The following is an 11,649-nucleotide window of genomic DNA, read 5'->3' as shown; positions in this document are numbered from 1 at the left end:
GGTTTATGGAAGGACAACCTTATTTCTAGAACGTCCTTTGTATCAAAAACTTAATCTAAAGAGAAATAAATAAATAGCAAGGAATTGAAATAAATTACAAGAATTTAAATCTAAATTATTGCAACATTCCACATCTACACATACATCCCACAAACTTGAATGATAAAAGATATAAAGCTTAAGCAAGCATTCAAAACACAAGACCAAAAATTATAGTGGTTCGCCTGTGTGTACACCAACTATTTCACAACAGCCACACAGATTGCTACTCCACTCCTAATATTCACATAGGGGATATTAGCGTTCACTAACAAAATAGGTTTCACAGGTTCACCTAAAACCTTCACAATTGTGTCTTTTTAACTTGGGCTTACACAATCTAAAAACCCACACTTTCTGAGTTTTCTGGCTCTCCTCAGATAACCACATAATGAGATTTTTCTGGCAAATCTCAAACAAAAATAAAGAGAATGAAAATTTTACATAAAGGTAAAATACCTAGATTTCTCCTTTCGTAGCAGCCCGGAAGAACCAATCGGAGTAGAAGTTCGAATCAACATTCAATGTCTAATACTCAGTTAAAATGGTTCTAAGTTCTAATTGATTTTAAATTAAATCAAATGGGCTAGCTCTATTTGATTTTGATTCCAAGAAGAAGGAACTACAGAATTTCCCCTTTTCTAATTAGATTGGAATGTAGATCAAAATCAAAAAAATAAGCTAACAAAAGGAAATATTAATTATGCATAAAGTAACTTAAAATGAACACTAACTTATATAGAGTAGAGCCTTGAATTTCTTTTAATTGAGTTATGAAATTGTGAGATTCGTGCTCAATTTATAGAAGCAGAAATCACGTCTACGACTGGTCTTATGGAAACTTCGACTAGTCGTAGCTTCAACGACATTTTGAATTTTTAAGCGCGATCTTTGAAAAACATTCTATGACTGGTCGTGGACCACCTACGACCGGTCGTAGATGACCCAGGACTGGTCGTAGACAGCATGAGTTGATCGTTGTAGTTTGAGTCGAGGACCCATGACTGGTAGAAATTCGAGTCATGAACACACCTATGACCAGTCGAACGACCTCTAGGACTGGTCATGGGCTAACTAAAAAATTTTGAAAATCTTCAACAACTTAGGACTGGTCGTGAAATTTCTTGGACTGGTTGAACTAGAGCAAGGACTAGTCGAACAAGGTCCAGGACTAGTCTTAGAACAGACCAAATTCATATATATATACATACAGTTTGAATTATGTATCCGAAATGACCTACCCTAAGGTCAATCTAAGGTCAATCATACCTGAGACATGAAGTATGGACATTGAAACTCCATTTTATCAAGTGATTGTTGACCTTTGAACTTTACAAAGCTTGAGATCTCTACTTGATGTAGCTTGATCTTGAGGTCTTTGATAGCTTGACATCAAACTTCAACTTGAGTTGCTCTTGAGTCTTGTACTCTTTATTGATGTAGCTCTGAACATTAATGTTTACAGTACATGGCTTGACTTGGCTTGAAATCGATCATTGTACTTAACTTGAAGCACTTGTGAAGCAGTGTCTGGAACATATATAACAACATACAAACACAAGACACAAATAGAGTTTTAGCACAATAAAATTTGACAACCAAAGGAGCATGAGACCATAGCACTTACAATCTCCCCCTTTGTCAAATCTGTGACAAAACACTCTCAAAGAGAATAAGAGAAGCACAACATGTTTAACAGAGAATCATGCACCAGTTATCATAAACTAGCACACGCATTCATTTAGAGGCAAGTCTCCTCTATACTCCTCTATACTTAGTACTCCCCCTGAGTAGCACACATAGATATTCAAATAAAAAAAATGCTACTTAATCCTTAATCCATAACCAATTAGCTTCAAAAAGTCTTCTCCCCCTTTTTGTCACAAAATGACAAAGGAAGAACAAGAGGATAAGAATGATAGTTAGGAGAGCAAAGTAAGTAAGAGATGAAATAAAGTCCATACATCCAAATATCAAAAACCAGTCAGGTCCAAAGATAATTAAAAATAGTCATACAAACTGAGATAAAGCAAAATAGTATATGAGTTATTACAGACCAGCAAATAAAAACATTCAATCAGATCCTGAAGAAGGAGCAGGAATAGATGGATTAATTTGGTGCAAACCTTAGTAACGCGCCGCATATACTTGCACATATAAGCAAATTGAGAAGTTTGGGTTACACATATTTCAACCACCTGTTCCTCAAGAGAACGCAATCTCTCATCAAAGCCAGACGACACAAAGTTAGGATCATTTCCAGAATCAGATTCTATTTCATCAAATATAGCATCCATATTAACATCATCTGGAGGAAGATTATCACCCTCATCTTCATTCACACCTGCTGCTCCACCTTCTCCAACATCTACTTGGCTCTCAGCCAATCGCAACTTCATTTTGTTTAAGCTGGAGTTGTTGAAAATGAGGTGTTGGATAGGAGCCTCTCCAACAGGCATAGCGACTAGCATATGAGTAGCTAACACTATCATTAAGTAAGCAAAAGGAAGATCACTATGACCCGGATGGATACGAAACTGAATGATTGAATGACATATCAAAGAGGGCAGACAAACATTTACACCAGTGATGATAGAATACAAGATATGAATCATGAATATAGTCAGTTCTGTTTTGTTACTAGAACGAGGATACAAATTAGAAGTAAAGATACGATGCAAAACTCTGTATCTGGGTAACAAATATTTGGTTGCGAGGGCATTCCAGTTTTGAGTCCATTGAACATCCATGTTACAAAGTGCTCTAGTATAAATACATTTTTCAGATTCAGAAACTTTCTCAGCTAGAGTGCTAGGTGGAATACCATCATCATTAACAGGTATATACATAAGGCCTGAAATTAAATGACAATCAACAGGAAAAGGCCCTTCTCTAGTAGCAATAGAGAAAGTTAATTGTTCAGTAGAAAATTCAGATATGCATGCAAACATGCTCTGCGCAATGGATTGGTATGCCGCCCTGCCCTAACGTAGGATGTTATCCCAGCCTACAGATTGGAGAAGAGGAAGGAGACCAAGACAAACGATGTGATCTAAATCAACAGCTTTTTCCACAATGACATTATATAGACGCAAATCACGCATATAAGATGGATCATCTTCGGGAGACAGAAGATGGCGTCTTATAATAGGAGTTGATTTGGATGACGAGGGACCTCTAGTATTTTTCTTTTTCCCTCTAGAGTCCATGTTCTTGAATAAAAATAAGAAATCTCAAAGAAGTAGAGATGGGTTTTTCTAGATCAGAAAATGGAGAAGAAAACCCCAAAAAGCTCAAGGCAAACTTGAAATCAATTACTCCAATGAAGAAATTGAAGAAAATAAACCATGAATCTGCAAGAAAGACAAGCAAAAATTTTCTGACCTGGTTGAATCAAACACTAGGGTTTGACTAGTCGTAGCTTGACTTGTTGGAGAGAAAAGTGAAAATGAGGAAGAAGAGAGATTTCCTCAAATTAAAGAGGGCAGCGCGCTCCACGACCGGTCTTGAGAAATACACGACCGGTCGTACCACGACTGGTCGTGTATGACCACGACTGGTCGAGTATCGGCCAAAAATTATATTTTTCAGTGAATTTAAAATTTTGACCACAAAAATACATAAACATGTACACACTATGTTACGATTATGCAAGAATATTCAATAAAAATTGCACATACCGAGGTCAAACTTTAATTTATTGAACTTATTTTTGTCAAGCGGCTTAGTAAATATGTCAGCAAGTTGAGTTTCAGTTGGAATGTATTCCACAAATATTGTTTTTTCTTTCACTAATTCACGAATGTAATGATACCTAATGTCAATGTGGTTGGTACATGATGCTGGAATGGATTTTTAGAAATATTTATCGCACTGGAATTATCACAATATAAAACCATTGAGTCCTGTGCAATTCCATAATCGCTTAACATACGTTTCATCCAAACAAGCTGAGTACATGCATTTCCTGCTGCAATGTATTTAGCCTCAGTAGTGTAAAGCGATATAGAACTTTGCTTCTTGCTAAACCAAGAAACCAAGCAATTTTCAATATAAAAACAACCACCACTGGTTGATTTTCTGTTCTCGATATTACCAGCCCAATCAGCATCTGATTACCCAGCCAACTAAACATTAGTATCATAAGGATACCAAAGACCCAAATTAGCAGAACTTGTGACGTATCGCATAATTTGCTTAACAACAGTTAAATGAGATTCTTTAGGATTAGACTGATATCTAGCGCAAATACCAACACTAAAAGCAATACCAGGTCTAATAGCAGTTAAATAAAGTAAACTGCTAATCATGCCACGATACAATTTAGGATCTACATCTTTACCTGTAAAGTCTTTTGAGAGCCTTAAAGTTGTACTCATGGTAGTATCAAAATTCTTACCATTCTCAAATCCGAACCTTTTAATCAAGTTCAAAGCATACTTGGTTTGAGAAATAAAAATTCCATCAAGTTGTTGTTTTACTTGCATCCCTAGGAAATAATTTAATTTCCCAACCATGCTCATTTCTGTAAGTGTTATAGTTTATATCCCTGTCTGTTGTCAAATTTGTGGTGCCAAAATCACTGTTATGTTATATATAACTTGCATAAGTGAAGCTCTCTCAAGGATCAACATTCATGAACAAGCTAAGCTCACAACAAGCACTGCTCGCAAGACAAGACTCAAGCTGCAAGACTTCAAAAAGAGTACAAGGCAGTTTGTAAAGAACTCAAGACTCTTTCAAGATTGAGCTACATCAAGACTTCAAGGTCACTTGTTCCTAATGTTTCAATGTCCATACTTCATGATTGAGGTTTGACTGACCATAGGTTGACCTTAGAAGTAGGTCATTTCGGATACATAAGCTGAATGTTTATTTTACATGTGATTGGTCTGTTCTTCGACTAGTCCTAGGTCTTCTTCGACTAGTCCTAGACTTGCTTCGACCAGTCTAAGAAATTCCTCGATCAGTCGTGAGTTTGTTACAAATTTCGTATGAAATCTGTTAGGCTTCGACTAGTCCAGGAATCTGTTCGACCAGTCGTAGGAACAGTGTCGACTGCATCTTCGACTCGAATTCCAGCGATGGTTAATAGTTTCTTCGACTAGTCGAAGGAAACCTATGACCAGTCGTAGGTGACCTTCGACGAGTTGTAGAACGGCCAGAGCATATCCCGCCGGATCTTTCAAATATCTGTTAGTGCTTCGACTAGTCGAAGAGCTCCCTAGACCAGTCGAAGACACGATCTGCTCACCTATAGATAGTGCACGAATCTCAGAAGAAATCATCGAATTAATTAATCTATTCAAGCCAATCTTCGTCGAACTTCTGAGAGATAATTCTGTGCTCCATCTAAGCTAAGTGTGCTTATTTAATATTCTCTTTCCTTAGCTTTATTTTAGTTGATTTTGTTTCTGCTATTCCAATCTGCTTTGATAAGAGGAATTATTATTCCCTTTCTTTGGAATCAAAATCAATTAAGGCAAGCCCTATTCGGTTTAATTTAAAATCTATTAGAATTAGAACCATTGTAATTGAGTACTGGACATTGAACTTGGACATTCAATCATCTACTCTGATTTGGTTCTACCGGGCTGCTACAACGAAGGAGATAATCAGGTATTTTACATTTAATTATAAATTTCTTTCTGTTTTGGTTTCTTTCAAGATTTGCCAGAAAAATCATGTTGTATTGGTTATCTGAGGAGAGCTAGGAAAACTCAGAAGTGGGGTTTTTTTTAATTGTGTAAGCCCACATATAAAGACACAATTGTAAAGGTTTTGGGTGAACCTGGGAAAACCTATTTTTAGTGAACGCTAATATCCCTATGTGAGGATATTAGGAGTGGAGTAACATTTTGTGTGGCTGTTGTTTAACAGTTGGTGAACACACAAGCGAACCACTATAATCCCTTGTGTTGTGGTTGAATGATTTATTCTTCTAATCTTTAATTATTCTTTTGTGGGATGTATGTATGGTGGTGAATGTTGTAATCATTTAATTCAAGCATTGTGAGAATGTTGTAATAGTTTAGAATTTATTTTCTGCTATTCCTTTATCGCTTGATATTTTAATTTCTTTTGAAAGTTGTTCCAGCAAGGTTGCCCTGCCATTTTTATGGTGTATGGCTGTCCCTAGAACAATACATTTGTAATTACAAGTTATTTCAATTCAGTTTGTATTTAATTCTGTATTCCTCTTCGATTTGAGATTTGATACAAAGACCTTTCTAGAAATAAGGTTGTCCTACTATAAACTCTGGTTTTTAGTGTAAGGTTGTCCTTAGAACAACATTTGTATCAACCTCTCAAGATCTGAATTTTGAGGTTATTTTACTTTCCTGAATTGTGATTTACTTTGGCTATTATATTCTTTTTAATTCCGCTGTTTTAAGTTTTATTTGGCATTATCCTATTCACCCCCCCTCTAGGACATATAGCTAGGCCCCTTTCAAGTGGTATCAGAGCCTAATAGCTCTTTTTATTCTTGGATTTAATTCCTGAGCTAACGATTTAAGCTATTTAAGATGTCAAATTTTGATAGCCTTTCAGTCATAAGGCCTCCACCCTTTGATGGCTCCAACTATGCCTATTGGAAAGCCAGAATGAGGATCTTCCTCAAATCAATGGATGAAAATGTGTGGCAAGCCACAGTGACTAAATGGAATCCTCCTATCATGGAAGTTACTGGGGTTGATGGTTCAAAATCTATGAAAGTCACACCATATTATCAATGGACCACTCTTCAGAAAAGTGAGAGTAGTGCAAATGCTAAAGCACTAAATGCAATTACTTACGCACTATCACCGGATGAGTTCAAAAGAATCATTTCCTGTGATACTGCAAAGCAAGCTTGGGATATATTAGAAATGACACACGAGGGTACTACAATTGTCAAAAAATCTAAAGTCCAACTCCTCACAACCAGATTTGAAGAAATTCACATGGAGGAAAATGAAATGTTTATGGACTTTTACACTAAATTGAATGACATTGTAAACTCAATGTGGGGTCTTGGCGATAAAATCCCAAAAAGTAAAGTGTGTGCAAAAATACTACGCTCACTTCCTTAACGGTTCAATTCTAAAGTAACCGCGATCCAGGAACTTCGTGATACGGATAATATGAGGGTAGAAGAACTAGTTGGTTCACTACAAACCTACGAGTTAAATTTTAAAGCTCTTAAAGGTAAATCTATCGCACTAAAATCTTCTAAATGTAATTCAGAAGAAAATTTTGATTTAGAAGATGATATGGCTCTTTTAGCTAAGAAATTTTACAAGATTTTCAAAAGCATGAAAAGGGTTGATTTTCAAAAGTCAAATGATAAAAAGAAATTTAGACCCAAATCTCGAAAATCTTTGAAAGATAGTCAATGTTACAACTGTCAAGAATATGGGCATTTAGCAAATAGATGTCCTAAAAGGGACAAACCCAAGAAGAAGGGTATGTTGGCTACATGGGATGAATCATCTGATTCTCAAGGTTCTTCTGAATCAGAAGATTCTGAAACTGAGTCAGGCAATGAGGTTAAAGCTCTTATGACTCTAGCCAAATTCACATTTTCAGATAATGACTCTACAAGTGAAGAAAATCTGAATAGTGAATGTGAAAATGAAGATGATCTTCAAGACGCTTACAATGCCCTAAATAAGGAAAGTTGTAAAATTGCTGTCAAACTTAAACTTCAAAAAGAAAAATTTTCTAAACTCAAAATTTGTTTTGAATCACTTGTCTTAGAAAAATCACAAATTTCAGATTGTTTTGAAAAATCAAAATGCGATTTGGAATTCAAAAACTCCCTAATTATTGATTTAAAATCTAAAATTGAGAATCTTAAAACTGAAGTATCTTCTCTTCTGAGTCTAAAGGACACATGGAAATATGCCCAAGGTGATCCAAAGTTAGAGAAATTTTTATCCGGATCAAGAAAATGTGGCGATTGATCCGGGTTGGGCTATGATAAAAATCTACCTCCTAAACAAAAGTATACTCCTCCTATGTTTGTTAAAGGAGAGTCCTCAAACTCAAAAGGGAAAAGTACTTATCAAGATTTTTCTAGAAATTCAAAAACTTTTCAAAAACCCAGAAGCAGCCATGTCAACTTTAATCAGAAACGAAATCCACTAGCTGAAAAGATAGTTCATCTACTCAAGGAGCTCTTAAAATCTAACGCTATAGGTCATTCCTACAAATATACACAAAAGAAGACCAACTATGTTCCTAAACCCAAAACAGCTATGAAATGGGTTCCTAAAGTTACCTGCTTGGTTGCTCACACTGCTTTCAAAGCAACAAATCATTCAAAGTGGTACCCAGACAGTGGGTGCTTCAGGCATATGACAGGTGACAAAGCTTTATTCACGGATCTGAAAGATATGACTGATGGTTTAGTCACATTTGGTGATGGTAGCAACTGCAAGATTATAGGCCAAGGTACGGTTCAACTTTTTAATCTTCTTGTGTTTAAAAATGTTTTATACATTGAAGGCTTAAAACATAACTTGCTTAGTATATCTTAAATATGTGATAATAACCATAATGTTCGGTTTTCTAATCAAAGCTATGAGATACTAAACAATAAGGATTCTGTAATATTAACTGGACGTAGAACGTCTGAAAATTGCTATATTATTAGCGAATCTAGCTCATCTAATCAAACTTGTTACATGGTCCATACAGACGAGACTGATTTATGGCACAAACGTCTTGGACATGTACATTATTGAAATTTATATAGATTGAGCAAACGAGAACTTGTAAGAGGTTTACCCAAACTTCAGAAATTAGATAAAATATGTGGTGAGTGCCAGATAGGCAAACAAACAAAGAACTCACACAAAAAGGTGAATTCAAATACCACATCAAGACCACTCGAACTTCTCCACATGGATCTGATAGGACCTACTAGAACAGAAAGCCATGGTGGGAAAAAGTATATCTTGGTAATAGTTGATGACTTTACCAGATTCACTTGGGTAGTCTTCTTAAGGGATAAATTTGAAACCCTTGAAGAAGTAAGAAAAGTTCTTAAAAGGATTCAAACTAAAAAATCTTCTCAAATCAGTAAAATTCGTAGTGATCATGGATCTGAATTTGAGAATAGCAATTTTGAGAAGTTCTGTACCAACCAAGGAATATTACATGAATTCTCTGCTCCCAAAACTCCACAACAAAATGGAATTGTAGAAAGAAAGAATAGGGTGCTTCAAGAAATGGCTAATGTCATGTTGAATAGCATGAAGCTCTCTAAAAATCTTTGGGCTGAAGCAGTTAACACACCTTGCTATATTATTAACCGAGTCTACACTAGCAAAGATAAAAATAAAACGGCTTACGAATTGTGGTTCAATAAAAAGCCTACTGTTAAATACTTTCGAGTTTTTGGCAGCAAGTGCTATATTTTACGTGATCGTGAAAATTTGAGAAAATTCGATACGAAGAGTGATGAAGGGATTTTTCTAAGATATTCTTTAAACAGTCGAGCTTATAGGGTTCTGAACAAAAGGACTGGTGTGATTCAAGAATCCATTAATGTTGTCATTGATGATCACTTAAACACACCAATTTCTAATTCAGATAATGATGAAGTACTAATCATTGATAAACCCGATACTTCATCGAATCAGACTGATTCTGAGTTGAAGACTGTTAAAGATCATCCAACCACACAAATTCTTGGAAACCCTCTCACCGGTGTTCGCACCCGTAGACAACTTGAGGATATATGTAATTATGTATGTTTTACATCCCAAAATGAACCATCTAACGTAAAAGAAGCTCTTGCTGATGAGAACTGGATTGTTGCGATGTAAGATGAACTCAACCAATTCGTAAGAAATGATGTTTGGTATCTCGTACCAAGACCTAAAGATAAACACATCATTGGAACAAAATGGATTTTCAAAAATAAGTTTGATGAGTGTGGAAATATAATTAGAAACAAGGCTAGACTAGTGGTACAAGGTTATACTCAAATTGAAAGGATTGATTTTGATGAAACCTTTGCACCAGTAGCATGTCTTGAACCTATCAGACTATTTATATCCATTGCATGTTTTAAAAAGATAAAGATCTATCAAATGGATGTGAAAAGTGCTTTTCTAAATGGCGATTTACATGAAGAAGTCTATGTTGAACAGCCAATGGGTTTTGAAGATTCCAAAAATACTGATCGTGTATATCGGCTTAAAAAGGCACTTTATGGATTAAAACAAGCACCTAGGGCATGGTATGAAAAACTAACGAAATTTGTTTTAAGTCATAATTTTTAAATGGGATCTGTTGATAAAACTCTGTTTGTTAAGAAACATAATGATCATATCTTAATGGTACAGATTTATGTTGATGATATCATTTATGGATCAACTTGTACTGACTTGACTACTGAGTTTGCAGATTTGATGAAATCACAGTTTGAAATGAGCATGGTTGGGGAATTGACTTATTTCCTTGGATTGCAAGTAAAGCAACAACCTGAAGGAATATTCATTTCTCAATCTAAGTATACTTTGAATCTAATCAAGAGATTTGGATTTGAGAATGGCAAGAATTTCGATACTCCTATGAGTACTACCCTGAAACTCTCAAAAGACTCTAATGGTAAAAATGTTGACTCAAAACTTTATCGGAGTATGATTGGTAGTTTGTTATATTTAACTGCTAGTAGACCTGATATTTCTCTAAGTGTTGGTATTTGCACAAGATATCAATCTGATCCAAAAGAATCTCACTTGATTGCTGTCAAGCGAATTATTAGATATGTCGCAAGTACTGTAAATCTCGGTCTCTGGTATCCTCATGAGACCAGTGTCCAATTAGCTGGGTACTCGGATGCTGACTGGGGTGGTAATCTAGATGATAGAAAATCAACCAGTGGTGGTTGTTTTTACATTGGAAATTGTCTAGTTTCCTGGTTTAGTAAGAAACAAAATTCTATATCACTTTCAACAGCTGAAGCTGAGTATATCGCAGCTGGTAATGCATGTACACAGCTTGTTTGGATGCAACGAATGCTAAGTGATTATGGAATTAAACAGGATTCTATGTTATTACATTGTGATAATTCCAGTGCGATAAATATTTCAAAAAATCCTATTCAGCATTCTCGTACTAAGCACATTGACATTAGATTTCATTATATAAGGGAATTAGTAGAAGAAAAAGTTATATCTCTAGAATATATTCCTATTGAAGATCAACGAGCTGACATTTTCACAAAACCTCTCGATAAAAGCAGGTTCAAAAAGATGAAATTTGATCTTGGCATGTGCATGTTAAATTGATTATTTATGCCTACTTGTATTATAGCGTATATATTTGCTAGATTGAATTCCAATTTTTGTATAATTTGTAAGAAATTTGAATTTTTGGGGTTTCTTCGACTAGTCGTGAGTATACACGACCAGTCGTCCCACGACCGGTTGTAAATACCCACGACCAGTCGTAGAACTCGGGTTTCACTTAAATTGGAGATTTTGCTTTCTTCCTCATTTCATCTTTCTTCTCCTTGGAGCCGAGCTTCGACTTGTCGAACCCATCCTTCAAGTTCTTCAAGGTTAGTGTTCCAAATCCCAATTTTCTTGCAGATTTGTGTCTAGATTGTTTCCT

Source organism: Magnolia sinica, chromosome 6 (assembly GCF_029962835.1).
Source record: "Magnolia sinica isolate HGM2019 chromosome 6, MsV1, whole genome shotgun sequence".
NCBI lineage: Eukaryota > Viridiplantae > Streptophyta > Magnoliopsida > Magnoliales > Magnoliaceae > Magnolia > Magnolia sinica.
Note: the sequence above shows the minus strand (reverse complement) of the source record.